The 5,046-nt window shown below is 48.5% G+C and overlaps 1 pseudogene; it reads left to right on the top strand.

Moving 5' to 3' along the window:
• The first annotated feature begins 1,997 nt into the window (after positions 1-1,997).
• LOC141569940 (putative deoxyribonuclease TATDN2 pseudogene) lies at positions 1,998-4,215 on the top strand (annotated as a pseudogene).
• The last annotated feature ends 831 nt before the right edge of the window (positions 4,216-5,046 follow it).

Raw genomic sequence — 5,046 nt, 5'->3', positions numbered from 1 at the left:
GTTAAATGCAAATTAAAATAAGTGAGGCACTGAATTTGTTTCTCCTATTAAATGGACCTGGTAGGATTATTCAGCATGGATGGGATGTTAAATTACTACAATTCTTCTTGGGCAATCTGGTGCTATGAGGAGCCATTCTGAAATTACTATACTTCTCAGGAACTCCATTTCTGGGTATGTAGCCCAAAGAAACAAACCAAAAAATGGACAAACATACATGCAAAGACGTTCTTTGCAGCATTTTCTTTTATTAGAGAAAAAAAAACTAGAGTAAGGAAACATAAAGAGTTAACAAAAAGGGAAGTATCTGGTGAATTATGGCACATCTACTTACTCCTGGATTTTGATGAAGGTACTAGTAGGAGGTTTTTGAAAACTATGCAGCAATAAGAAAAATTCTGATATGCAGAAATATTGAGTGGAAAAAAAACGCAGGACTGAAAATGGCAAATACAATTATAAATATGTCTTTGAAAGCATCTATATTTGAATTATGATTTAAAAACTATTAACTGCATTTTTCGAAAAGAATGGGGGAGAGAAAAGAACAAATAGCAAGCAATGGTGACAACTCTGGTGGAGACCTGGCTGGGCTGCCGGATTAGGGTAGCAGTCATCTCGGCCAGAGGTGGGAGTGGGAAGCAGGCGGGAAGCTGCAGCTGAGGGGTGGACTGACCTGAGGTGGAAGTGGAGTGGGTCGCTAATTAGGAGGAGTGCTTCCGGTGGCCAGAGGTGGGAGAGGGGAGCAGGGGCGGGGAAGCGGCAGCTGAGGGGTGGACTGACCTGAGGTGGAAGGAGGGGCCGCTGATTAGGAGGAGTGCTTCCGGTGGCCAGAGGTGGGAGTGGGGAGAAGGGAAGGCAGTTGAGGGGTGGACTGACCTGAGGTGGAAGTGGAGGGGGTCGCTGATTAGGAGGAGTGCTTCCGGTGGCCAGAGGTGGGAGAGGGGAGCAGGGGCGGGGAAGCGGCAGGTGAGGGGTGGACTGACCTGAGGTGGAAGTGGAGGGGCCGCTGATTAGGGGGAGTGCTTCCGGTGGCCAGAGGTGGGAGTGGGGAGCAGGGGCGGGGAAGCGGCAGTTGAGGGGTGGACTGACCTGAGGTGGAAGGAGGGGGTCGCTGATTAGGAGGAGTGCTTCCGGTGGCCAGAGGTGGGAGTGGGGAGCAGGGGCGGGGAAGCGGCAGTTGAGGGGTGGACTGACCTGAGGTGGAAGGAGGGGTCGCTGATTAGGAGGAGTGCTTCCGTGGCCAGAGGTGGGAGAGGGAGTAGGGGCGAAGCGGCAGCTGAGGGGTGGACTGACCTGAGGTGGAAGTGGAGGGTCGCTGATTAGGGGAGTGCTTCCGTGGCCAGAGGTGGGAGTGGGGAGCAGGGAAGCGGCAGCTGAGGGGTGGACTGACCTGAGGTGGAAGTGGAGGGCCGCTGATTAGGAGGAGTGCTTCCGGTGGCCAGGACGGGTGGCTGCACCCTGCCTCCTACGGGCTCCGCTCTGGTAGCCAGGACTGGTGGACCGGGTGAGCTGTGCCCTGCGCCCTCCCACTCTGCTCCCTGCACCCCCCTCTCCACTCCCTTCCGCCTCGGCTCCCTGCACCCCTCCCACTCCGTTCTGGTACTGGGTTCTGCTCTGCCCTTCTACAAATTGGTGGAGGCCTATACCTCTAGTCCAAAAGCCCAGTTCAGGGGTGCCCAGTGTGTGGTCTCTACAGGACCTGCAGCCTTTTTAAGGGCTTTTATATCTTGGAAAGTTCTCCTAAATCAAACGGAAGAGGTTTATGGTGCCCCGGAAGTGTCTTAATATCCCAGAAGTGCTCTGTCATACCGGAAGTGCTTTGTGTGGAAAAGCGTGGTTAGTAATCTCGGAAACACACCGAAGGCTTGGACGCTAATCCAAGCCTTCGGTAGGTTTCATTTTTGCGACTTTTCCAAAGCGCTTTGGAATCATAAACTCAGTGGAAGGCCTTTGAAATCTCTGGAACAGTGTAAACTATGATGGGGTGGTAAAAGAACCAGGAACGGTCCGTAGCTGTCGGAGCGAGCATAGTCCGGTACCACAGGAGCGGCACAGAGGTAGGATCCCCCAGCAAATCAAACACTTCTGGGATCCCAGTAGCGCGGCCCCTTCCGGCTGTCCAGCTCATAGTTCGACATCGCCGTTCGGGAGAGGCCAGCAGCCCTGAGTGCCTGAAAGCCCAGAAGGAGTACCTTTTGGCCTTTTTAAGTGGAAGTTTTCCTGGGGCTCATCCCACCAAGGAAATTCCTCCTCTTCCCTTTCCTCAGGCCCAGGTGTGGGTGGAGCGCCCTCTAAAGACTGTCTGATTCAGAGCATTCCGGGTTCCTTTTGTCTGTGAAATTTCATCTGTGCCATTCCCTACACGCTGTGCCAGCCCCTTTCTAGAAGAAATGGGTTCTCTAGAGGATGCCTGCAACTTTAGATTTGATTCCAAACACAGTTCCCGTAATTCCATGAACCCTGAATTTGCAGCCAAAGCTGGGGGTCAAGATGGTAACACTGAGGAACCGAACACGGTCCAGAGAGGGAGAGGCAGGCAGAGACACCAAGGCTCCTCAGTGACCTACGGGATGTCTATCCAAAGCATGTTGGTAAAATCAGTGTCAAAAGGAAAGGGAGAGGCTGCCACTAGTGCAAAACAGAGCACAGGAAAGCATGGACAAAGACCAGCTAAGACTGTCACCTTCTCTAGTCCTCAGAAACAGAAACCTTCAGCCCCAGAGGTCAGAGCAGAGAAGGAAAAGACAGTTATAAAGATGAGTGACTACCTTGACAGGGTAGTGCTTACAGATCCTCAAAAGAAACCCAGTATGAAGCCACTTGGTGACCAAAGAGCAGTCATTTTTGAAAAAGGCTCTCCAGCCCTAAAATTTCTAGACAAGCATGCCGCTAATTCAGAAATCCAAAAGCATAAAGGAGAGTGGTGATTAAGCACCCCTCTTCAGGAAGTGACTGGTCTAACTTGGATGAGATTTCTGCAGCCAGAGTTTCCCAGGAGAAGCCAGTCTCACTGAGTCTCTCCAGAGTTTCAAAGCCTTCATCCTTCACCACTGACCGTGTCATATATCAGCGCCCTTGTACAGTGGTGCTTTGCATGACTATGCCAGCTACCAAACCAGCAGTCACAAGCCTTCTCAAAATCCCTGCCTGGGTAGCAGCAACAACAATATATTGCAGGCTGGGAAGAGCCGCCGCAGCTTCTCCAGTAATTATTCCTCGAGCTGTACAGTGCGCTCCCAGAACTGGTCCAGAGACCTGAAGGCATCAGAGAAAGGTCATTCCCAGAATTCTAGTTCATTTCGTTTTCCCAGAAGTTCAGAAGCAAGATGAAGGAGAAAAGAACATTCCAAGAGGAGACACCATCATGTACTTGGGGAAGACATGCATCTAGTTCCCTCACTAAAGAGCCACTGGGAACAAAGGCTAAAAGAGGGTTTCATTGATACCCATTGTCACTTGGACATGCTCTATTCCAAGTTGTCTTTCAAAGGGACCTTTACCAAGTTCAGAAAATTTACAGCCATTCCTTCCCTAAGGAATTTCAGGGCTGCATCACTGATTTCTGTGATCCTCATATTAAGGGATGGCCTATGGCAGAATCTGTTGAAAGACGATCTGGTTTGGGGAGCCTTTGGCTGTCACCCCCATTTTGCAAAATTCTACAGTGAGTATCATGAAAGAAATCTTTTGAAAGCCTTACAGCACCCCAAGGCTATAGCATTTGGAGAAATGGGTTTGATTACTCTTATAAGTGCACTACACCTATCCGACAGCAGCACAAGATATTTGAAAGACAGCTGCAGCTGGCTGTGTCTCTAAAGAAGCCCTTGGTGATCCACTGCCGAGAAGCTGACAAAGATCTGCTGGACATCATGAAAAAATTTGTGCCCCCTGACTACAAGATCCATAGGCACTGCTTCACTAACAGTTACCCAGTCATTGAGCCCCTTTTGAAGTACTTTCCCAATATGTATGTGGGCTTCACAGCAGTCCTGACTTACACTTCAGCTTCTGAGGGCCGGATGCTCTGAAAAAGATTCCACTGGAGAGAATTGTCGTGAAACTGATGCTCCCTACTTCCTTCCTCGTGGGGTTCCCAAAAGCCTTTGCCAGTATGCCCACCCAGGCATGGCCCTGCACACAATTCAAGAGATTGCCAGAATCAAAGATAAGCCACTCTACCACATCTTGGCCACCTTATGGGAACACTAGTCGCCTCTACAGTATTTAATCAGAGAGGGCACAGTCAGAGTACTCCAAATAAAAGGAGACCAGGAGCCTGACAACATAGACTTGGTTTGAACTCTGCCTGTATCCCAGGCCAACGATGTACTCAGCAAGCCCACTAGCACAGAAAAAACCAGGACAAGATGTTTTCCTCAAGACCTCTTTATAAGACTTCTGTTTCTGGCTGGTGAGATGGGGTGCAATGCGATGGGAGGAGAGGTAAGGGATCTTGATTTTATCAGGTTTTTCCTCCCAGCCAGACTGCCAGCATAGTCAGTAAAGAAGAAAGAGTTCGTTAGCGTACAGAGAATTTGCTAATCTAAATTCCTGTTCCTTGCAGTCTGTGTTGTTGAGGTGTTGATGAATAAAATCACCCTCCTACTTGTGTTTAAAAAAAGAAAACAAGGAATGTTGGATTTTAATAGTAAGTTAGGTGATTTATTCTGTTTATTCCTGAATGTATTTGTTATTATAGGAATTCTATAATCCATATGGGTTGTTGTTAAATTCATAAATTCAGTGACTGTTCAACTTGGAATTTATTATTTCTACAGATAAACCAACACTAACATTTCCTCGAAAAGGAAACTGATTCAGATAAAAATTAGTTAATAGTCATAATGTGCCAAGGGGGGCTGTGGAGGAGCTTAGAGTGATGGGGGCCAAATCGGGTGAATCATAGACTACCACTGAGGAGATAAGTTTTGAATCTGAACTGAATTCTCAACAGTTGTATAATTCCAAAGCTCTTTAGATATCCAGTATATAATACTAGCAACTGTTCTTTCAAATTGCTCTTATTCTTAACAAGACCCA

The sequence above is a fragment of the Rhinolophus sinicus genome, unplaced genomic scaffold (genome assembly GCF_036562045.2).
Source record: "Rhinolophus sinicus isolate RSC01 unplaced genomic scaffold, ASM3656204v1 Contig260, whole genome shotgun sequence".
NCBI lineage: Eukaryota > Metazoa > Chordata > Mammalia > Chiroptera > Rhinolophidae > Rhinolophus > Rhinolophus sinicus.
Note: the sequence above shows the minus strand (reverse complement) of the source record. Positions and strands in the feature narration are given on the sequence as shown.